The sequence below is a fragment of the Balaenoptera ricei genome, chromosome 6, assembly GCF_028023285.1.
Source record: "Balaenoptera ricei isolate mBalRic1 chromosome 6, mBalRic1.hap2, whole genome shotgun sequence".
NCBI lineage: Eukaryota > Metazoa > Chordata > Mammalia > Artiodactyla > Balaenopteridae > Balaenoptera > Balaenoptera ricei.
This window is the reverse complement of record NC_082644.1, coordinates 54,287,959-54,312,680: the sequence shown is the minus strand read 5'-3', so window position 1 is coordinate 54,312,680 and position 24,722 is coordinate 54,287,959. Positions and strand designations below refer to the sequence as shown.

The 24,722-nt window shown below is 38.7% G+C and overlaps 1 protein-coding gene across 5 annotated transcripts in view; it reads left to right on the top strand.

Annotated features, from left to right (window-relative positions):
- The first annotated feature begins 4,998 nt into the window (after positions 1 to 4,998).
- DENND4C (DENN domain containing 4C) overlaps positions 4,999 to 24,722 on the top strand; it is a 131,925-nt gene continuing 112,201 nt past the window's right edge. For all 5 annotated transcript variants that reach the window (XM_059924659.1, XM_059924660.1, XM_059924656.1 and 2 more), the window contains exon 1: positions 4,999 to 5,366. The gene's annotated coding sequence lies outside the window, so the exon portion shown is untranslated. The remainder of the gene's footprint in view (positions 5,367 to 24,722) is intronic.

Below are 24,722 nucleotides of genomic sequence, written 5' to 3'. Positions count from 1 at the left end.
TGCAGGGAGCTCATAAAAGCCAGTCATGGGCAGCAGGTTTTGTGACTCAGATATTCATATAGACTACCTTCTTGTTCAGCCTCTCTGCCCAGTATCTTTCTCTGTTTCTCTCCCCCTGCTAAGAGTTTAGTTTCTCTAAACTCTTCTTTATGATCTGTTGGGACATTGTTCTCGGGAACACTTACTCTCCTCTGACCAAGAGCCTTGTGTCAGTCCTTCCCACTCCTACTCCAGCCATGTTTGGAGAGAGCTGGATAAAGAATGTGCTGAGTAACTCTGAAAGACTCTAGAAGAGCCTGTTCTGATAAAGTTGAGACAGAGTCCCCAGCCAGATAAGATACTGGAGTGCAGCACAAAGAGAAGAGTGTCCTAGGGCCCCCTGTGGAGAGCAGAGCACACTGAGTCATTTAGATAGCGTATGAATAAAGCAGATCTAGTGTTTGTGGATGTCATTCTTACTAAAAACTCTTTCTAAAAGAATGACTAAGAATGCCTACAAGTATGAAGCACCGGGCTTTCAAAGGCTATGTTTTTGAAAACTGATTATGAGGGGCTAGAACCAGTAACTTGTTAGTCTACAAGGTGTGGATTATAGGAAATCTGGAGCAAGTTATTCTGTTTGGGAAAATAAAGAGCCATGAACTTAGTACAGTTGACCCCTGAACAACACATGGGTTAGGGGTGCAAATCCCCTCATGCAGTCGAAAATCTGCATATAACTTTATAGTCAGCCCTCCATATCTGCAATTCCACATCCAACGATTCAGCCAACTGCAGATGGTGTAGCACTGTAGCATGCATTTATTGAAAAAAACGCACGTATAAGTGGACCTGCGCAGTTCAAACCCATGTTGTTCAAGTGTCAACTGTAGTTTCTACTCAATACTCAATTATGAAATCACCAAAACAGAGACTGGGAGACTCTAGGTAAGTCAATAAACTTTGCTGGGCCTTAATTTCCCCATCTATTAAATGAGTTAATTAGACTAGATAATCTCTAAAAATTCCCCTCAGCTCTAAACTTACAATTTCATGGAATACTTAAAACAACTTTTTTAATATGGAAAATTTCAAAAAGACATTAAAAGTAGAGAACAACATAAGGAACCCTCAAGTACCAAACATTCCGCTTCAACATTATTTCCAATTTTATTTTACCTAAACCCCTACTTACTCACCTTCCTGCTCCCACTGCATTATTCTGAAGCAAGTCTTAGACATCATATGAAATACATTTTAATGATTCTCTTGAAGCAAAGATAGTTTACAAATAACATATCAGGCAAGTTAGTCTCTCCACTTTTCCTGGATACCTTCTTTTACTGCAACTGTAAACACTGTCATTTAACTTGGCATCATAGGATGCTAAGTATCACATGCTGAACCCAGATATAATCAATAAAGGAGGACCTACATTTTTTTTTTTTTTGGCCATGCCACATGGCTTGTGGGACCTTAGTTCCCTGACCAGGGATTGAACCCAGGTCCTCAGCAGTGAAAGCATGGGTTCCTAACCACTGGACCACCAGGGAATTCCCAGGAAGAGCTACCATTAATGAGTACTTGCTATCTTCTAGGTATTACTGTGCTGTTTTATTTATCTATTGCTGTGCAACAAATTACACCAATATTTTGCAGTTGGAAACAAGAAACATTTATTAACTCAGAGTTTCTGTGAGTAAAGAATCCGGGAGCAGTTTAGCTGGATTTTGGTTCAGGATCTGTCAAGAGGCTGCAATCAATGTGTTGGCTGTGGCTGCAGTCATTTCAAAGCTCATCTTGGGGAGGATCCACTTCTGAAATCACTTACAAGGCTGCCTGATGACATGCTAGCTGGCTTCCCCCAGAGTGACCAACCCAAGAAAATGAGAGAGAGAATCCAAGACTGAAACCCCAGTCTTTTTTATAACCTCATCTTGTTAGAGACATCTCATTGCTTCTGATGTATTCTGCGTGTTAAAGCCAGTCAATAAGAGCACCCCACAGTCAGTGGAAGGGGATTACACAAGGGCATAAACCAGGAGGCAGGGATCATTACCAGGGTAAGCTATAATGAATGAGAGGCCATCTATCACATATGCTAAGTATTGATTACTGAACTGGCCTCTTTGATAATTATAGCTTATTATAAGTTAATAAATGAGCTTATTTATGAATATCATTCCACACACTTGAAAGATGAGTAAAATTAAGTAACCTGTCTAAGGACAGAGTAGAAGAAAGTGAGGGAACCATAGTCTGATTTATTTCAGTCATTCATCAAGTACTTTTTGAGAGCCTATCATGTACTTGATACTCTGCTAGCTACTGGGGATTTGGAAGAGAACGTGACGTGAATACACGTAAGCTATCACAGGGCTGTTCATGAGAATGTAAATTGGTGCAGCCACTGTGGAAACAGTATGGAGGTTCCTCAACAAACTAAAAGTAGGATTACCGTGTGATCCAGCAATCCCACTGCTGGTTATGTATCTGAAGAAAACAAAAACACTAATTCAAAAGATACATGTACCCCAATGTTCAAAGCAGCACTATGTACAATTGCCAGGATATGGAAGCAACCTAAGTGGCCATCAACAGATGAATGGATAAAGATGTGATACACACACACACATGCACCCACACACACACACACACACACACACACACAAACACAGTGAAATACTACTCAGCCATAAAAAAGAATGAAAATTTGCCATTTGCAGGAACGTGGATGGACTTAGAGGGTATTATGCTTAGTGAATTAAGTCAGATAGAGAAATCTGACTTAATAGATAGTGATAACAAATGCTATATGTTATCACTTATATGTGGAATCTAAAAAATAAAACTAGTGAGCATAACAAAAAAAGCATAGTAGTATAAAGGTCTTTGAATATTTCTATGAAAAGCAATGTTTAGGAGTTTTTGAAGACAACAACTAGGAAGATGAAAATAACGTGGCTGCAGCAGCACTGAAGATGTCTGCCTAAAACATCTTGCTTATTTTAAGAAAAATTTCAACATTTCCATCCAACCCTTTTGCACTGCTGATCTGCAGAAGTCTGCAGAAATTGACCATGTCCAATCTGACATCTATATGCCCCTCTTCAGCGGGCTGATTCTTCTATGCATTCTTGTATCTATACACTCAATGGAAACTGTGATACCATCACGAAAACAATTATGCTATATGTTATGCTATGTTGGGCTCTCCAGCTCCCTTCCCACTTTTTAGACAGTAAATATTTATGTGTTAAAAATTAAGATGAACTTATTTTAGCCCTGGGTCCATAAGAGTGCAGTTGAAAAGGCTGCTGCCGACTCAAGGACTTTCAGACTTAATAGCTACCTTAGACAAAAAATTAGACCCCAAACATACAAGTTCATTCTATGAAATTTTGGGTAGAATATGGCAATGGAAATGTATGGTAAATCTATAGGACAATTAAAATAGTGAAAAAAAAATTAAAGACATCCTTAAATCCTACATTGCAAATTGAGAAAAACTTGTCAATCAAATGGAAGAGATATACTGGTTTCTTCCATTTTTCATTTCTGTGGGTGCAAAAAACTGTGAAAAGAGGGAAAAAACCCTTGATCTATGAGTGTTAATAAAATGTACCCATTACAAAATCTGGTAAATGATTTTAAACTATTAATTAATTTGCCCTTGAGAAAGGAAGGACAAGAAGTCCACAAGCTGAATTCTGAAGTATTAGTTCCTTCCTAAACTTCTGTCCAGATGGTCACTGTCGAAGACTGGTTTCCACTAGGCTCAGAATGACTCCAAACTATTATTAAATAAGACATTTTTATTGCTGTGTATTTCTACTGAATCAATTCGTACTGCTAACGTGGTCAGGGAAATAGGTTCTGCTATTGGCTACAAAATTTAAACTATCCATATATGCAATAAACTTTGGAAGTAAATTGACAACAGGACCCTCATGACCGAGGTTTAATCTCTTACTTTTCAGCAAAAATACAGATTTAATAAGGAGAGAGTAAGTCTCAGGCAAATGATCATTATGTATGTGAATACTCATTAGAAATGCACAAATCTTGCCAATTCTAATTCTGACTTGCCATGGAATCTGTGAAGTCACTCGCCAGTTTTTTTTTTTGCCAGGAGGTAAAAAAGTTCTCCTAATTTGTTTCAAACCATTTGCTTCTTCCTGAATAACTAGCTGTTATTTTTCCATGTATATATAATTACATATATATAATTATTTCAAAACGTAGTTAATAATATCTCATGAAGTTTGCATTAAGGGAACGGACCACGCATGCAGCCGTGTAGATAAGGAGGCTACATTTACTTAGGAGGCCTGAGAGGACTGATTATTTAAACGAGCGATTTCCAAGTTCCGAGTTCCCATCCCCAAATCTCTGCCGAGGTAGCGACACCGAGGGCGGTCAAGGACTCTCAAGGGCCGCTGCAGCCAGGAAGGACTTAGGGAAGCCCCAGTCGGCGGGTCTCTCGACTGCCTGGGAGGCCCCCTGTCATACGTGGGAACTCCAACTCCCATCCTGGGAAGGAAACTTCTCATCCAGAGACCTGCATCTCTCTCAGCACTGTCCTCAGTGACTTTGAGGGACTCGGAGTCCCTTTCCTCGCCTTTGAAAAACCGGAAAAGATCAGCCGCCACCTGCTTGAGGCCAAGGCAATAAAGCCGCACCACAGGCGAGTCTGAGCGCCGCAGGAAGGGGTGCAAAGTAGTGCCTTGAGCCCTTTCTCCCTGGCTCTGTTTCTGCTCGGGACCCGCCGCGCGGACGCGGAGGCGGGGCTGACGGGCTGTCGGCACTGGCACCCCCGCGCCCTGAGGGTGTCGCGGCGGGGTGCGGGGGGAAGGGGAGCAGTGGCCGTGCGGCCTCGGCCCTCCCCGGGGGCGGGGCTCGAGCGCTGCCCCGCCTCCGCGTCCTCCCTTCCCCACCCCTCCCCCACGCCTTTTTCCACCGCCCCCGCAGTAGGAAAGGGAGCGGGAGGGGGGAAGGAAAGTGCTGTTCTGTGGAAAGGGGCGGAAGGAGAGGGAGGAAAAAAAGAAAAAGGGAACAGAAACATGGCCGTCAGCTGTCGGGGCAGCAGTGCAGCACGCAGCTCCTAGGCAACCCGCCGCCCGCACTACCGGCCTCCGGTGAGCCGAGGCGCCGGCGCGAGCTCGCGCTCCCGGCTGTTACCCCTCGTTGCAAGCGGCGCCCCTCGAGACCCAGCCCGGGAGGCGGCGCAGGCGCAGAGCGGGCGGTGGTGGCGGCAGTGGCGGCGGCGGCCGCCAGAGCAAGTCCCCCGCCCTGCCCTGCCGAGGGCGCCCAGGCTCGAAGCCGGCGCTTTCATGCCCCAGGAAGGGGCTGTGCCCGGGTGGCGCTGAAGGAGGAGCGGGCGGCAGGTGAGTCTGCGGCGGAAGGCCTTTCGCGGAGGAACCCTGCGCCGCCCGTCAGCTAGCCCCGCGCTCCCGGGCCGGGTGGGCGCTGGGCAGGTAGCAGCTCGGAGGGCTGAGTTCCGAGGGCCGGCGTGCAGGGGTCGCCGAGGAGGCGTGGAATGGCCTGGGCTGGCATTCTCGGCCTAGTTTTTCTGCGGTTTCCGGGGGCGGGGAGTCTCCGGAGCCTGCCGGGTGTGATGGGGGAGAGGCCGCTCCGGGAAGGACCTCCCCGTGCCGCCGCCCCGGCTGCGGAGAGCCACTGCGGTGGAAGGAAGCGCGAGGGGTCTGGGCCTTCGCGACCACCGAGGAGACTGCTGCCTGGATGGGGGGGGCAAGGGGCGGGGACCGGGGTACCCGAGGGGGCTGGGGGCCAGGGCGGGGAGAGAACTGGGGACCTGGGCAGGTGTCGCAGGTGAATTGAGGACATTTCCTCCTCCGCCTTGCCGTGGCGGATCCTCAGGGCTTCTTTGTTGGCGATGACTTTTAGGAAGGCAGGTTTCATTCAACTCCGAGTGACTAAACCAAAAAACCAACTAATGAGCCCCTACTGCTGACTCCAGTAAAGAGCTGTAACTTTTCTGCATTGAGGATGCTGTCATCTGTTCCCTCCTTTTTTTTTTTTTTCTGCTTCACAGACCTTTTCCTTCTCGAAGATCGTACCTCATCAGAATAAATACGAAATGACCCACTTTTTAAATTATACCCCCCCCCCCCTCCTTCCTATTACCTGTTTGTTTCACACGGGAAAATTTAGGGCAGTTACCGAAGTTACTTGTGCAAATGCGAGGGAAAGAGTCATCTCCAGTAATGAACCCTAAGCTGTCTGTGTGTTTTTGCTTCAGAGAAATTGTCAAGCATTGTAGTCTGGGTAATTGATTTACTGAACCTGCTTAATTGTGTGCAAACTCGTGTTAAGATGTTCTCCCCAGACGCTAATTTACCGTAGGAGTAGGTTTTCCCTTCCGGTCTCAGTTTAGAAGGTGAAGGATTAGTAAGGAGAGAGTGTTAGTGCTAAGGAGGTAAGTTTTCAATAAATATTTGATTTGAGGTGATCGTGTGTATTAAGCTATCTGAAATGCAGAGAACTGTCGGATTTTCTGTGTACACGTGATAAGAGAAAAACTGGTTGTAAAAGGAAAACTTCATCTCTGAGCATTGAAGGATACCTGTTCTTTATCAACGTTACCATGAAAAAAAAAAACTTCTCTTTTTTTTTTTGCCCTGTTCTTTGTATTACTGTTAAAAATTTGATAAACTGCCTTCTTGGTGTGAGACTGGAACTCAGAAATGAACTTAGATTTGTATTCATGAGGTTAATCTGCCTCTCATACAGACTTGCTTTGACTCGTTTTTCTAGTAATGGCAAACTCAATCCACACTTTCCCCTCATTGGTATCTCCTGTGGCCATTTTGCTAAATAGTTGATTGGGATTAGGGGTCTATCTTTTGTATTACTGATTTTACTGAACTGATGATATGGCAGTTGACTTTGGTCATAGTACCTCACTTAGTGTACTACTGTTTAGACTTGCTAATTTGGATAATGGAGAAGGTATGATGTTAGAAATTTTGAAGTTGTGTATTGGAGTCATTTACTCTTGTGTAATTTGTAAATGAGTGCATTCTGTTGTTGAGAGTAAATATAGTGTTTTGTAGTATAAACTCGAGCTTTCAGCTGGAGAAATTGGCACTAGAGTTGGTGTGTGGAGACTGTTCTTAAAAGGCAAATGTTTTAAATTACAAGGAACTGCAGTGGTGTGTAAGCTGTAACAATTCATGGTGCCAGATTTGGAAGGTTATTTGGCTGAGGCGCTGCCTATAAAGAAACATGTTAAGTATCTGCAATAAAAGCTAATTTGTAGCTATAGACAAGGGATTTTGCATGATAAATAATAACCCAAGGAGGAACCTTTGCTCTTCTATATCTCGAGTTGAGACCAAAACATCTCATATTTTCATTGGAGTTTCCTGCCAAGACAAATATTGATTTTGCACTGGTTTTGCTTCTCAGTTTGAAAGTTAGGTTTCAGTCTTATCCTAGCAACTTAAGTACAGGTTGTAAAGTAAAAAAGCTGCTGAGTCAGAGGCAGGTTGTTTCATTTGGTCTTTTTTTTTTTTTTAATTTATTTATTTATTCATTTATTTTTGGCTGCGTTGGGTCTTTGTTGCTGCGTGTGGGCTTTCTCTAGTTGCGGCGAATGGGGGCTACTCTTCGTTGCAGTGTGTGGGCTTCTTATTACGGGGGTTTCTCTTCTTGAGGAGCATGGGCTCTAGGCGCACGGGCTTCAGTAGTTGTGGCACGTGGGCTCAGTAGTTGTGGTTCACGGGCTCTAGAGCACAGGCTCAGTAGTTGTGGCGCATGGACTTAGCTGCTCCGTGGCATGTGGGATCTTCCCGGACCAGGGCTTGAACCCGTGTCCCCTGCATTGGCAGGCGGATTCTTAACCACTGCGCCACCAGGGAAGCCCTCATTTGGTCTTTTTGATTTGCAAATAGAATTTGTTTTAATTTGTATTTCCAATATAATGTATCTGCTGAAACTTAGATAGTAAGGGCAAATAAGCTTTCATAGTATACGAATTAAAATTTTATCTTCTCTGTGCTGGTACCACAAGTTGTACCTCCTCTTTAAGATTGTCAGTTTGACAGACTTGCAGTGATGGGATGCCTTGTTGGAATTGGAGATTCCTCTAAAAGTGTTAAAACGTGGGAAATGAGTTTACATAGTATAGCCGGTGTAAAAGGGTAGGTCTTTAGCATCAGATTGTAGGAAATTCCAAAATCAGATAACTTTATTATTTGAAATTTAAAACTTAGTATTTTGTGGGAAAAAATTAGGTAGTTTTTAAACTTAAAAATTTTGTTTAAATTTATGTTAGTACATAATACATGTAAGTAAGTAAATGTAATATAATTCTCTTCATGTGGTATTTGAAAACTAACTTTTTATTGGAAAAGAATATAACATGATTAAGAGAAATTCAAAAGAAAAAAATTAATTCTCCCTGCTTACATTTACAATTTTCTGTAGTCTAGTTCTGTTATACTTCTATAATATATATATATATATATTTTAAGTAAGGTTTTCTTTATTATTTTTATTATTTTTTTGGCTGCGTTGGGTCTTCGTTGCTGTGCGTGGGCTGTCTCTAGTTGCAGCTAATGGGGGCTTCCCTTTGTTGTGGTGTGTGGGCTTCTTGCAGTGGCTTCTCTTGTCGCAGAGCACGGGCTCTAGGCGCGCGGGCTTCAGTAGTTGTGGCACGTGGGCTCAGTAGTTGCGGCTCGCGGGCTCTGGAGCGCAGGCTCAATAGTTGTGGCGCACGGACTTAGTTGCTCGGCGGCATGTGGGATCTTCCCGGACCAGGGCTCGAACCCATATCCCCTGCATTGGCAGGCGGATTCTTAACCACTGTGCCACCAGGGAAGTCCTCTATAGTATATTAGTATAATACTATACTAATCCTGTCTATACTTGTGTATAATTCTGTGGCTAATGTTCATATAATTGTCTTTTTTTTTTTTTAAATAATGTGAGTTGTTTTTTTTAATTATTATTTATTTATTTTTGGCTGTGTTGGGTCTTCGCTTCTGTGTGAGGGCTTTCTCCAGTTGCGGCAAGCGGGGGCCACTCTTCATCACGGTGCGCGGGCCTCTCACTATCGTGGCCTCTCTTGTTGCGGAGCACAGGCTCCAGACACACAGGCTCAGTAGTTGTGGCTCACGGGCCTAGTTGCTCCGCGGCATGTGGGATCTTCTCAGACCAGGGCTCGAACCCATGTCCCCTGCATCGGCAGGCAGATTCTCAACCACTGCGCCACCAAGGAAGCCCCATATAATTGTCTTTTTAAACATAATATTGTGCTACATATGGCTATATTTTATCGTTTTGTAGTAGTCCAAAGTTGTACTGTCACAGTTTATTTAACCATTATTCTTTTATTTTTTTTGAATTTTATTTATTTTTTATACAGCAGGTTCTTATTAGTTATCTATTTTATACATATTAGTGTATACATGTCAATCCCAATCTCCCAATTCATCCCACACCTCCCCCCCTCACTTTCCCCCCTTGGTGTCCATACGTTTGTTCTCTATTCTGTCTTTTAATATTTTAGTAATTCCACTTTTTCAATCTTAATGCTATAATGAAATCTTTTTGCTAGTATGATATTCCAAGCCAAATTAAACTTTTGAAAATGTAAACATTCTTTGAACTACTTCCTTTGCAGTGGATCATGAGGGCTCCTATAATATGGTATTTGATCGAGAGCTGAAAGCAAGGTGAAAACTGTAGATGTGCATTTGTGACTTGAATTCATTGAATAGGGATTAAAATATAAATTTATAATTTTCTGTTACTTGCTACAAGTTTCTGTAATAATTCTATTAATTTTATTTTTCAATATAATAATATTCTTTTATATATATATATATATATATATATTTTTTTTTTTTTTTTTTTTTTTGCCACGACCTATCTTAGTTCCCTGACTAGGGATTGAACCCGCAGCCCCTGCATTGGAAGCGGAGTCTTAACCACTGGACCACCAGGGAAGTCCCTAAAATTTTTAATTCTTATCGTAATATTGTGGGGCATAAATATTTCTAAGAGGACCTCATTTCAACCAAATTTAATATTTACAAATCTAGATTTATAATTATTTGACTTATGGAAGAGTCATTTTATAGGATTTTTAAAATCTTTGAAATATTTTAAAGGATTCCTTGAATCTAGTTTGTCATTGTGTATGCTTACTTTAGGGATGCTTAGATCCTAAAAGCATAAATGTTAGGAGTCTCTCTTTTTTAATTATGGAAAAAAGCCTTTGTTAAATAGGTACTGTGCTATCTGCTAGGGATAAAAAGATGAATAACATACAGTCTGTATATTAAAGTCTAGTAGGATAAGCATCATAGTCTTGTAGGTAAGCATCATAACTACCACATCATGACAAATCTAGAATAGAGCAAATGATGCTATAGGAGCAGAGAGAAATACCTAAGTGCGTTTGGTGTGTATTAGAGGTGGTTTACAGAGGAGACATTTGATTTAAAACTCAAAGATGTGAAAAGGCACAAAGTAATGAAAGCATGTGGTGGGTTTTATTAAGATGCAAGTAACTTAGTGTGGGGCCACAGGTAGTTTTGGAGGGAAGTGGGGCGTAAGCTGGAGGAGTAAGTAGGGGCTGTGTCATGAAGGATCTTAAAAGTCAGAAGGGAAATTAAGACTATACATTGTAGGGAACAGGGAGCCATTTAATAATTTTAAGCAGTTAAATATCTTTGGCTCAGTTGTGAAGGATGGATTTGGGAGAGCAGCTTGAGTGAGGCTGCAGGTTCATCAGCTAGAAGGTCTTGTAGGCATCTAGATGAGAATTGAGAACAGCAGTGGTAGGGATGGAAAAAAGTGGATAGAATAGAGAACTATACAGACATTTTCCTCTGGTTGAAAAGCCCTATCTCTGTAGTCTTATCTTCTCCTTGCCTACTGTGCACCTGTCACACTGGCCTACTTTTAGATTCCTTCCCTTAGAGCCTTTACATGTACTCTTCCGTTTATCTGTTACTTTTCTGAGAGGTCTTTCCTGATCACACTGTCTAGTTAGCGAGATCAGGTATTATCATAGCACCTTGTTATTTTATTCTGTAGAGTTTAATTTTTCTTCCCTCCCTTCCTTCCCTCCCTCTGTCTCTTCCTTTCTTCGTATTAGTCCCCCTTACTGGTTTGGAGGTTATGTGAGATCTGATTCCTTTTTATTTATTTATTTATTTATTTATTTATTTACTTACTTACTTATTTACTTACTTACTTACTTATTTATTTATTTATTAACCGCGGGTTGGTTTCTGGTCTCTCTCTGTTCCGTTGGTCTAAATGTCTGTCTTTATACCAATACTGTATTGTCTTCATTACTGTTTCTTTATAGCAAGCCTTGCAATAAGGTAGTGTTTGTCCTTTACCATTGTCTTTTTATCAGAATTGTTTTGGTTATTTTATATCCTTAGCATTTTCTTATAAATTGTAGAATAAGAGTGTCAGTTTCTACAAAAAGCCTGATGGGGAGAATTGGCATCTCAATAATAATGAGTCTTCTGATACTTTAACATGGCATATCTCTTCTTTATTTAAATATCTTTAGGGGTTTTTTTGCAGTGTTTTGTAATTTTCATTTTATAGGTATTGCTCATATTTTGTTCAATTGATCCCCCAAGTATTTCATGTTTTTTGATGCTAGCTATTGTCAGTGATACTGTATTTTAAATTTTCTTTTTCAAATTTGTTTCTTGATAGTAAATAAAAATGCAATACAAAGTTGACCTTGTATTTTATCTTACTGCATTCACTTTTCAGTTCTGGTAGCTTTTATGTGGATTCTTTAGGATTTTCTTAATACATAATCGTCATGTCTACAGAGAAAGCCAGTTTTGCTTCTTCATTTCCAATCAGTATTCCTTTAGTTTTTTCTTGCCATATTGCACTAGCTAGATTAGTGCTCTTCACTAGAAATAATGTAAGCCACATGTGTAATTTTAAGTTTTCTAGTAGCTCCACACTAATAAGTAACAAAAACTGTCATTAAATTTCATACCTTTAATACATTTTTTATTCTACTACGTCCAAAATATTAACATGTGTAGTAGTTTCTCTAGGGTAGCCATAACAAATAACCACAAACCATGTGGTTTAATTAACAACTTTATTCTCTCACAGTTCTGGAAACTATAAGTCTAAAATCAAGGTGCCCCCTTTGAAGGCTCAGGAAAGAGTCTTTCCTTGCCTCTTCCTACTTTTGGTTATTGGCAATTCATATATATAGGACTGTTTGGATTTTCTGTTTCTTCTTATGTCAGTTTTGGAAATTTGTGTCTTAAAAAAAATGTCCATTTCGTCTACGTTGAAAATGGAATGGAAGCGTTTATAATATTTCCTTGTTATTTTTTTAAATGTCTAAAGGATTTGTAATGATGTACTTTCTTTCATTACTCATTGGTAATTTCTGCCTCCTGTTTTTTTCTTGATTTAGAGGCATGGATTTCTGTTGCTTGTCCATTTTCAATTTTACTGATTTCTCTTTTAATTTTTTCCTCTACTTACTCTTGGTTTAATTTGCTTTTCTTTTTCTAACATCTCAAGGTGGACACTTAGATTACTGATTGAAAAGCTTTCCTCTTTTCTAATAATATAAGTAATAAAATAATAAAATTTAGAAGAATTCCCTTCTAAACATTGCTTTAGCTGCATCTCACAAATTGATTTCTGTTATTTTCATTTAGTTCAAAATATTTTCTAATTTCTCTTACAGTTTCTTTTTTGATTAATGGATTATTTAGAAGAGTGTTGTTTAGTTTTGAAATATCGGGGAAATTTTATAAGATATCTTTCTCTTATTCCAAATTTAATTCCATGTTAAGTATGTTTAATAGTCTTTTATAGTAAGTCCCCTACATACAAATGAGTTCTGTTCCAAGAGCACGTTCATAAGTCCAGTTTGTAAGTCAAACAAAGTTAGCCTAGGCACCCAACTAACACAATCAGCTATATAGTACTATATACTATAATCGGCTTATAATACTTTTCACACAAATAATACATAAAAAACAAACACAATAAATAAAGAAAACATTTTTAATCTTACAGTACAGTACCTTGAAAAGTACAGTAGTACAGTACAACAGCTGGCTTACAGGGGCTGGCCTCGAGTGAACAGGCAAGAAGAGTTACTGACTGGAGGAGGGAGAGGAGGTGGGAGATGGTAGAGCTGAAGGATCATCAGCAATAGGGGACAGAGGGCAGGCTGCACTTTCATTCATGCCTGACGTTGATGGCACAGGTTCTGGTTGCTTGCTGGATTCAGTTCTATCTATCTACCCTCTTGAGAAAACATTCCAGTGATGTCTGGGTAGTAGCTCTTTTTTTCTGTCATAGATGACATGGTAGCACTGGACTGCATTCTGAACAGCTGCTGCAACCTTCATGTAGCATTCTATGTTTGAGTCCTGTGCCTCAAAAACTAATAGTGCCTCCTCAAATAAAGAAAATCCCCTTGCCATTTCCTGTGTCGTCAGTCTCTTCAGTTCTTCAGTTACTTTTTCTTCCTCTTGTCTCTCTTCGTCCTTTCTCTGGGCCTCCAATTCCATCAGGTCTTCATTAGTAAGCTCCTCATGTTGCAGAGCAACAGTACTGTGCAGTAAAGTACACAAAAGCACAACCACTTGTAGAGGATGCAGGCACATGACAATGTACGCCAGACACTTGAAATAATTTACGTGATTGGACATGTAAACACACGTTCGTGTCTTTGAAAGTTCGAAACCTGAAAGTTTGTATGTATAGGGGACTTACTGTAAATTTATCCAGGCTTGTTTTATGGGCCAGCATATGGTTTATCTTGGTGAATGTTCTGTGTGTAGTTGAAGAGATTGTGGATTTTTGCTGTTGTTGGATGGAGTGTTCTATCAATACTAATTATGTCAAGTTAGTTGATAGTGTTTTTCAAATTTTATGTATCCTCACTGATTTTCTGCATAACTGTTTTATGAATTACTGAATGAGGAGTGTTGAATTCTCTTTAATTATGGATCTGTTTATTTCTCCTTTAACTTGTCAGTTTTTGCATATATAATGCTCTCTTGTTAGATGTGTACATGTTTAGGATTATGTCTTGATGATTTAACTTTTATTGTTATTATGAAATGTTTCTCGTTATCCCTGCTCCGAAGTCTACCTGTTATTAATATGGCCACTCTAGCTTTCTTATGATTAAAATGTACATAACATATATTTTTGCATCCTTGTACCTTTTCAAAAATACTTTATTTTTTAGAACAATTTTAGATTTACAGAAAAATTGAGAATATAGTACAGAGAGTTCTCTATACCCCAGACCTAGGTTCTTAACATCTTATATTAGTATGGTATGTTTGTTACAATTAATGAACCAATATTGATACGTTATTATTAACTAAAGTCTGTAGTTTATTCAGATTTCCTTAGTTTTTAGCTAATGTCCTTTTTCTGTTCCAGGATCCCATCCAGATACCACTTCGTTACATTTAGTTGTTGTGTCTCCATAGACTACTTTTGGGTGTAACAGTTTCTTAGATTATCCTTGTCCTTGATCACCATGACACTTTTGAGGAGAACTGGTCAGGCATTTTGCAGGATTTCCCTTTATTGGAATTCTTCCGATTTTTTTTTTTTAAGGTTAGATTGTGAGGAAGATTGCAGAGATAAAGTGCCATTTTCGTTACATCATCTCAGGGGTACATACTGTCAACATGACTTGTGATTTTGATGTTGGTTATGATTACCTGGCTGAGGTAGTGTTTATCATGTTCTTCACCATAAAGTTACTCTCCTCCCCCTTTCCATTCTGTACTCTTTGGAAAGAAGTCACTAAGCTTATCCCACACTTAAGGAGTAGGGGATTACACACTCCTTGAGGACAGAGTATCCGCTTAAGTTATTTAGAATTCCTTTGCATGGGAGAGTTGTCTCTTTTCCTTCATTTATTAATTTATTCATATCATTAATTTATATCAGCATGGACTTACAGATATTTATTTTATGCTTTGGGTTATAATCCAGTACTACTTTATTTGTTCAAATTGTTCCAGCCTTGGCTATTGGGAGCTCTTTTAGTTGGCTCCTATGCTCCTTTGACATACACCCATAAATGTGGGCTTGTTGTTGTTCTTGTTTGTTTGCATGTTTGTTAATTCTGGCACTAAAAAAATGCTCCAGGCTCATTTTGGGTTTTTTTGTTTTTATTGTTTTTTTCACTTTGTTTTTAAAATTTTTTTCTCAATTTTTAAAAATTGAAGTATAGTTGATTTACAATGTTGTGTTAGTTTCCAGTGTACAGCAAAATGACTATGTGTGTGTGTCTGTGTGTGTGTGTATATATATATATATATATATATATATTTCAGATTCTTTTCCCTTATAGGTTATTAAAAATATTAAGTGTAGTTCCCTGTGCTATATGGTAGGTCCTTGTTGGTTATCTACTTTATATATAGTAGTGTGTATATGTTAATCCCAAACTCCTAATTTGTCCCTACCCCCCCTTTCCCCTTTGGTAACCATAAGTTTGTTTTCTATGTCTGTGCAGGCTCATTTTGTATAAAGGTTTCCCCTGCTATATGAAAGTGCTAGAGTGTTCCTATGAAACCTTTCCTAAGCCAAAATGGTGTAAAGTGAAGAAACAGTTCCTTTAGGACACATCTTGTTAACGGATGCACAAAATAAATCAAGGTGAAGCACAGATGCTTACGCAGTTCAAAGCTATGCCGTCAGCTTGATGCTGAGATGCGGAGTGTAGTTCCTGGGGAAGGAGCTTGGTGGTGCCATTCTCCTCTCTCTGCTTGGGGTGCAGGCTGCCTTTATAACTGCTTGCTGCAAAACAAATGCTGACTGAGTAATATTCCATTGTATATATGGGGATATATGTGTATGTATAGCTGATTCACTTTGTTATAAAGCAGAAACTAATACACCATTGTAAAGCAATTATACTCCAATAAAGATGTTAAAAAAAATAAAACAAACACTGAATGTTATTTTTGCTTTTCACCTCTTTCCATAAAAGTGTAATTTTTTTTCAGATTTCTTTTGGATTAGCAAAAATAGGTGCTTATGTAGGTCTTTTGTAAAAGTGAAGTGGCATATAGTGAACTTTTGAAAAGCAAAGGATACCTGTATTTCCTGTCCCAGTCCTATAATCAGTCATTTCTTCAAGAAGCCTTGGTTCCTCTTGTTGGAGAATGGTGTTAGAAAGCAAGATCTACATGCTTGGTGTGCTGATTGCTACTGGATGTCGTTGCTTCTATGTTTTCTTAGTTGATTGAGCAAGGAAATATACTTGTGTATAGTAACCCATTGTATACCTATATCTATAACTCTTCCTATATGTCACCATCTGTATTTATATTAAACTAAATATGAATTCATAGTGAGCTCCAACTTTAATCCATTACTACATGGATACTCCTCCCCTTGCTTATCTGTAAATACCTGCTCCGACAATGAGAAACCCGGCTCCCACCATCTGTCATCCATTTATGTAATTGTTCAGTTCCAGTATACATGTATAGCAGTATCAGAACTGTTAACTCATACCCCTGTGTGAAACAGTTTTATCAGCTAGAGTGCCTATTTGCAGTTCCTGTTGCTTTTAGTTTTAAAGACTCTACTCATTTCTAAAGTTACTTTGGCCAGCATCTCGCCACCCCTCCACCCCAACCCCTTCATTGAGGTTGTTTTCAAACATTTGTAGTAGTTATGTTCTCTCGACCTACTCCACATTCCTTCAGGGGATCCCATGACCTCCTCAATGGTTTCGGTAATTTTGCATACATTAAAGCTCACTCTCTGTGTTGTGAATTTTGACAAATGTGTAATGTCGTGTATCTACCATTACATTATCATATTGAATAGTTTTATATCTGTAAAAGTTTCCACACTTCAGTTCTTCAGCCGTCTCTGCCAAACCCCAAAACCCTGGAAACCACTGATCTCTTTTTACTGTTTCTGTAGTTTTTGCCTTTTCTAGAATGTCGTGTAAAAGGAGTCATATTAGCCTTTTCAGACTGCCTTCTTTCACTTTGCAATATGCATTTAAGTTTCCTCGAAGTCTTTTTGTGGCTTGATAGCTCATTTATCGCTGAATGTATCAGGTTTTTGTTTTTGTTTTATCCGTTCACCTATTGAAGGACATTTTCTTTGCTTCCAGTTTTTGGGGATTATGAATAAAGCTGCTGTAAACATTGTATGTAGGTTTTGTATGGACATAAATTTTCAAATCAGTTGGGTAAATACCTAGGCGTATGATTGCTGAATCATACAGTAAGCTTATGTTTAGCTTTGTAAGAAACTGTCAAACTGTCTTTCAAAGTGGCTGTTCCATTTTGCATTCCCATCAGCAATGAATGAAAGGTTCTGTTCCACATCTTCATCAGCATTTGGTATTGTCAGTTTAAGAAATTTTTTAGCCATTCTAGTAAGTCTGTATTGCCATCTCATTATTTCAGTTTGCATTTCTCTAGTGACTAATGATGTTGAGCATTTTTTCATATACATGTTAGCCATATGTATATATTCTTCGGTGAAGTATATGTTCAGATCTTTTGCCCATTTCTAATTGGGTTGTCTGTTTTCTTACTGTTTAGTTCTGTGTGTTTTTGGTGTATTTTGGATACCAGCTCTTTATCAGATATGTTTTTTGCAAATATTTTATCACATTCTGTGGCTTGTCTTTTCATTCTCTTAACAGTGTCTTTAACAGAGCAGAAGTTTTTAGTAAAGTCTACTTTGTCCGTTTTTTTTCGTGGATTGTGCTTTTGGTGTTGTATCTAAAAATTCATCGCCAAACCCAAGATCACATATAGATTTTTCTCCTGTGTTTTCTTCTAGAAGTTTTATAGTACTGTATTTTATATTTAGGTCTGTGATTCATTTTGAATTATTTTTTGTAGAAAGTGTAAGGTCTCAGTCTCTTTTTTGCATATGGGCATCTGATTTTCCCACTACTACTTGTTGAGGCTATCTTTTCTCCATTGAATTGTCTTTGCTCTTTTGTCAAAAGTCAGTCATTCTTTTACTTTTAATGCATTTGTGTCTTTATATTTAAAACTTGTTTCCTGTAGGTGGCTTAGAATTGAGTCTTTCTTTTTTATAACCCAGTCTAATAGTTTCTGTCTTTATTTAGGAGTGGTTAGACCACTTGACAATTTGCTTTTTAAAATCAGCTTAATTGAGATATAATTTATACACCATAAAATTCACCCTCTTAAAGGGTTCAATTCAGTGGTTCTTAGAATATTTACAGAGTTTTACAGCCATTGGCATAATCTAATTTAGAGCGTTTTCATCATGCCAGAGGGAAATCTTATGTCCATTCATAGTCACTATCCAATCCCCCTCTCTCCCACCCCAGCCCTAGGCAACCACTAATCTGTTTTTTGTTTCTATAGATTTGCCTATTCTGGACATTTCATTTAAATGAAATCATATAGTATGTGATCTTTTGTGACTGGCTTCATTGATTTAGGATAATGTTTTTGAGGTTCACTCATGTTGTATGTATCAGTATTTCATTCCTTTTTTAAAAAATTGTGGGGCTTCCCTGGTGGTGCAGTGGTTGAGGATCCGCCTGCCAATGCAGGGGACACGGTTTCGAGCCCTGGTCTGGGAGGATCCCACATGCCGCGGAGCAACTAGGCCCGTGAGCCACAATTACTGAGCCTGCGTGTCTGGAGCCTGTGCTCCCCAACAAGAGAGGCCGCGATTGTGAGAGGCCCGCGCACCATGATGAAGAGTGGCCCCCGCTTGCCACAACTAGAGAAAGCCCTCGCACAGAAACGAAGACCCAACACAGTCATAAATAAATAAATAAATAAATTCAAAAAAAAAATTGTGGCAAAACTCACATAATATAAAATTCACCATGTTAACAACTTGAAAATCTACAGTTCAGTGGCATTTAGTACGTTCTCAATGTTACACAACTGTCATCACTATCTAGTTCCAGAATGTTTTTTATCACCCGAAAGGAAATCTTTTTCCCTTGAATCAGTCACTCCCCATTCCCCTTCCCCCATCCTTCCCCCTCCTGACAACCACTAGTTTGCTTGCTTTCTCTGTAGATTTGCCTATTCTGGATATTTACTGTAAATGGAATAGTACAATGTTTGACTTTTGTGTCTGGCTTCTTTCACTTAGCATAATGCTTTCTAGATTCATCCACGTCACAGCATGTATCAGTAGTACTTCATTCCTTGTTATGGCTGAATAATACTCCATTGCATGGAAATTCCACATCATGAGTTGATGGACATTTGGGTTGTTTCTACATTTTGGCTATTTTGAGTAGTGTTGCTATGAATATTGTATCCAAGTTTTTATATGGACAGTTTTTTTTCAGGTTTATTTGTATTTTTTAAAATTGAGGTATAGATGATGTACAATATAAGTTTCAGGTGTACAGTGCAGTGATTCACAATTTTTAAAAGTTATACTCCATTTATAGTTACAAAATACAGGCCATGTTCCCTGTGCCATACAGTATATCCTTGTAGCTTATTTATTTTATACATAGTAGCTTGTACCTTTTGATCCCCAGCCCCTATCTTGCCCCTACCCCCTTCCCTCTCCCCAGTGGTAACCACTAGTTTGTTCTCTACCTCTGTGAGTCTGTTTCTTTTTTGTTATATTCACTAGTTTATTTTATTTTTTAGATTTCACATATAATGCCATACAGTATTTGTCTTACTCTGTCTGACTTGTTTCACTAAGCATAATGCCCTCCAGGTCTATCCACGTTGCTGCAAATGGCAAAATTTCATTCTTTTTATGGCTGCGTAGTATTCCACTGTGTGTGTACCCCCCACCCCCGCCATACACACCACATGTCTCCTTTATCTGTTCATCTGTTGATGGGCACTTAGGTCGCTTCCATATTTTGGCTTATCATAAATAATGCTGCTGTGAACATTGGGGTGCATGTATCTTTTTGAATTTGTGTTTTCTTTTTTTTTTTTTTTTCAAATATATGCCCAGCAGTGGAATTGCTGGGTCATATGGTAGTTGTATTTTAGTTTTTTGAGGAACCTCCATAGTGTTTTCCACAGTGGCAGCACCAATTTACATTCCCACCAACAGTGCGTGAGGGTTGCCTTTTCTCCACACCCTCTCCAACATTTGTTATTTGTTATCTTTTTGATAATAGCCACTCTGACCAATGTAAGGTGATATCTCATTGTGGTTTTGATTTGTATTTCCCTGAGGTGAGCAATGTTGAGCATCTTTTCAAGTACTATGGACATATATATTCATTTGTCTTGTTAGACTACTTAAATTTAGTGAAATTATTGGTATGGTTGGGTTTGTGTGTATTATTTTTCTATCTTTTTTTTTTTTATCATTGAAGAAAAGTCACTTTATTTGAGCTAAGAAAAGGGCACTTGACCACTTACATTTACCAAAGAGAGAGTTCAGTACGACTCCATCGTGAACTTTGTTCTGCTAATGGGAGCAGGATAGGTATTACTGTTTGAGACAACTATGTTTTCTTAAGGTTTTTTATTTTTTATTTTTATACAGCAGGTTCTTATTAGTCATCAGTTTTATACACATTAGTGTATACATGTCAATTCCAATCGCCCAATTCATCACACCACCACCCCCACGCCCCCCCCCCCCCCCCCGCTTTCCCCCCTTGGTGTCCATATGTTTGTTCTCTATATCTGTGTCTCAATTTCTGCTCTGAAAACCGGTTCCTCTGTACCATTTTTCTAGGTTCCACATATATGCGTTAATATACGCTATTTGTTTTTCTCTTTCTGACTTACTTCACTCTGTATGACAGTCTCTAGATCCATCCACGTCTCAACAAATGACCCAATTTCGTTCCTTTTTATGGCTGAGTAATATTCCATTGTATATATGTACCACATCTTCTGTATTCATTCGTCTGTCGATGGGCATTTAGGTTGCTTCCATGACCTGGTTATTGTAAATAGTGCTGCAATGAACATTGGGGTGCATGTGTCTTTTTGAATTGTGGTTTTCTCTGGGTATGTGCCCAGTAGTGGGATTGCTGGATCATATGGTAATACTATTTTTAGTTTTTTAAGGAACCTCCATACTGGTCTCCATAGTGGCTGTATCAGTTTACATTCCCACCAACAGAGCAAGAGGATTCCCTTTTCTCCACACCCTCTCCAGCATTTGTTGTTTGTAGATTTTCTGATGAAGCCCATTCTAACTGGTGTGAGATGATACCTCATTGTAGTTTTGATTTGCATTTCTCTAATTAGTGATGTTGAGCAGCTTTTCATGTGCTTCTTGGCCATCTGTATATCTTCTTTGGAGAAATGTCTGTTTAGGTCTTCTGCCCATTTTTGGATTGGGTTGTTTGTTTTTTTAATATTGAGCTGCATGAGCTGTTTATATATTTTGGAGATTAATCCTTTGTCCGTTGATTCGTTTGCAAATGTTTTCTCCCATTCTGAGGGTTGTCTTTTCGTCTTGTTTATGGTTTCTTTTGCTGTGCAGAAGCTTTGAAGTTTCATTAGGTCCCATTTCTTTATTTTTGTTTTTATTTCCATTACTCTAGGAGGTGGATCAAAAAAGATCTTGCTGTGATTTATGTCAAAGAGTGTTCTTCCTCTGTTTTCCTCTAAGAGTTTTATAGTGTCCGGTCTTACATTTAGGTCTCTAATCCATTTTGAGTTTATTTTTTTTGTATGGTGTTAGGGAGTGTTCTAATTTCATTCTTTTACATGTAGCTGTCCACTTTTCCCGGCACCACTTATTGAAGAGGCTGTCTTTTCTCCATTGTATAACCTTGCCTCCTTTGTCATAGATTAGTTGACCATAGGTGTGTGGGTTTACCTCTGGGCTTTCTATCTTGTTCCATTGATCTATGTTTCTGTTTTTGTGCCACTACCATATTGTCTTGATTACTGTAGCTTTGTAGTGTTGTCTGAAGTCAGGGAGTCTAATTCCTCCAGCTCCATTTTTTTCCCTCAAGACTGCTTTGGCTATTCGGGGTCTTTTGTGTCTCCATACAAATTTTAAGATTTTTTGTTCTAGTTCTGTAAAAAATGCCATTGGTAATTTGATAGGGATTGCATTGAATCTGTAGATTGCTTTGGGTAGTATAGTCATTTTCACAATATTGATTCTTCCAATCCAAGAACATGGTATATCTCTCTATCTGTTGGTATCATCTTTAATTTCTTTCATCAGTGTCTTATAGTTTTCTGCATACAGGTCTTTTATCTCCCTAGGTAGGTTTATTCCTAGGTATTTTATTCTTTTTGTTGCAGTGGTAAATGGGAGTGTTTCCTTAATTTCTCTTTCAGATATTTCATCATTAGCGTATAGGAATGCAAGAGATTTCTGTGCATTAATTTGGTATCCCGCAACTTCGCCAGATTCATTGATTAGCTCTAGTAGTTTCCTGGTGGCATCCTTAGGATTCTCTATGTATAGTATCATGTCATCTGCAAACAGTGACAGTTTTACTTTTTCTTTTCCAATTTGTATTCCTTTTATTTCTTTTTCTTCTCTGATTGCCGAGGCTAGGACTTCCAAAACTATGTTGAATAATAGCGGTGAGAGTGGACATCCTTGTCTCGTTCCTGATCATAGAGGAAATGCTTTCAGTTTTTCACCATTGAGAATGATGTTTGCTGTGGGTTTGTCATATATGGCCTTTATTATGTTGATGTAGGTTCCCTCTATGCCCACTTTCTGGAGAGTTTTTATCATAAATGGGTGTTGAATTTTGTCAAAAGCTTCTTCTGCATCTATTGAGATGATCATATGGTTTTTATTCTTCCATTTGTTAATATGGTGTATCACAGTGATTGATATGCATATATTGAAGTATCCTTGCATCCCTGGGATAAATCCCAGTTGATCATGGTGTATGATCCTTTTAATGTGTTGTTGGATTCTGTTTGCTAGTATTTTGTTGAGGATTTTTGCATTTATATTCATCAGTGATATTGGTCTGTAATTTTCTTTTTTTGTAGTATCTTTGTCTGGTTTTGGTATCAGGGTGATGGTGGACTCATAGAATGAGTTTGGGAGTGTTTCTTCCTCCAGAATTGTTTGGGAGAGTTTGAGAAGGATGGGTGTTATAACGTTCTTCTCTAAATGTTTGATAGAATTCACCTGTGAAGCCATCTGGTCCTGGACCTTTGTTTGTTGGAAGATTTTTAATCACAGTTTCAATTTCATGAGTTGTGATTGGTCTGTTCATATTTTCTATTTCTTCCTGGTTCAGTCTTGGAAGGTTATACCTTTCTAAGAATTTGTCCATTTCTTCCAGGTTGTCCATTTTACTGGCATACAGTTGCTTGTAGTAGTAGTCTCTTAGGATGCTTTGTATTTCTGCGGTGTCTGTTGTGACTTCTTTTTCATTTCTAATTTTATTGATTTGAGTCCTCTTCCTCTTTTTCTTGATGAGTCTGGCTAATGGTTTATCAATTCGGTTTATCTTCTCAAAGAACCAGCTTTTAGTTTTATTGATCTTTGCTATTGTTTTCTTTGTTTCTATTTCATTTATTTCTGCTCTGATCTTTATGATTTCTTTCCTTCTGCTAACTTTGGGTTTTGTTTGTTCTTCTTTCTCTAGTTTCTTTAGGTGTAAGGTTAGATTATTTATTTGAGATTTTTCTTGTTTCTTGGGGTAGGCTTGTTAGCTATAAACTTACCTCTTAGAATTGCTTTTGCTGCATCCCATAGGTTTTGGATTGTTGTGTTTTCATTGTCATTTGTCTCTAGGTATTTTTTGATTTCCTCAGCGGTCTCTTGGTTATTTAGTAATGTAGTGTTTAGCCTCCATGTGTTTGTGTTTTTTACGTTTTTTCCCCTGTAATTCATTTCTAATCTCATAGCATTGTGGTCAGAAAAGATGCTTGATATGGTTTCAATTTTCTTAAATTTACTGAGGCTTGATTTGTGACCCAAGATGTGATCTATCCTGGAGAATGTTCCGTGCGCACTTGAGAAGAAAGTGTAATCTGCTGTTTTGGGATGGAATGTTCTATAAATATCAATTAAATCTATCTGGTCTATTGTGTCATTTAAAGCTTCTGTTTCCTCATTTATATTCATTTTGGATGATGTGTCCATTGGTGTAAGTGAGGTGTTAAAGTCCCCCACTATTACTGTGTTACTGTCCATTTCCTGTTTTACAGCTGTTAGCAGTTGCCTTAAGTATTGAGGTGCTCCTATGATGGGTGCATATATATTTATAATTGTAATATCTTCTTCTTGGATTGATCCCTTGATCATTATGTAGTGTCCGTCCTTGTCTCTTGTAACATTTTTTATTTTAAAGTCTATTTTATCTGATAATGAGTATTGCTACTCCAGCTTTCTTTTGATTTCCATTTGCATGGAATATCTTTTTCCATCTCCTCACTTTCAGTCTGTATGTGTCCCTAGGTCTGAAGTGCGTGTCTTGTAGACAGCATATATATGGGTCTTGTTTTTGTATCCATTCAGCAAACCTGTGTCTTTTGGTTGGAGCATTTAATCCATTCACGTTTAAGGTAATTATCGATATGTATGTTCCTATGACCATTTTCTTAATTGTTTGGGTTTGTTTTTGTAGGTTCTTTTCTTCTCTTGTGTTTCCCACTTGGAGAAGTTCCTTTAGCATTTGTTGAAGAGCTGGTTTGGTGGTGCTGAATTCTCTTAGCTTTTGCTTGTCTGTAAAGCTTTTGATTTCTCCATTGAATCTGAATGAGATCCTTGCCAGGTAGAGTAATCTTTTTTTTTTTTTTTTTTTTTTTTTAAATTAT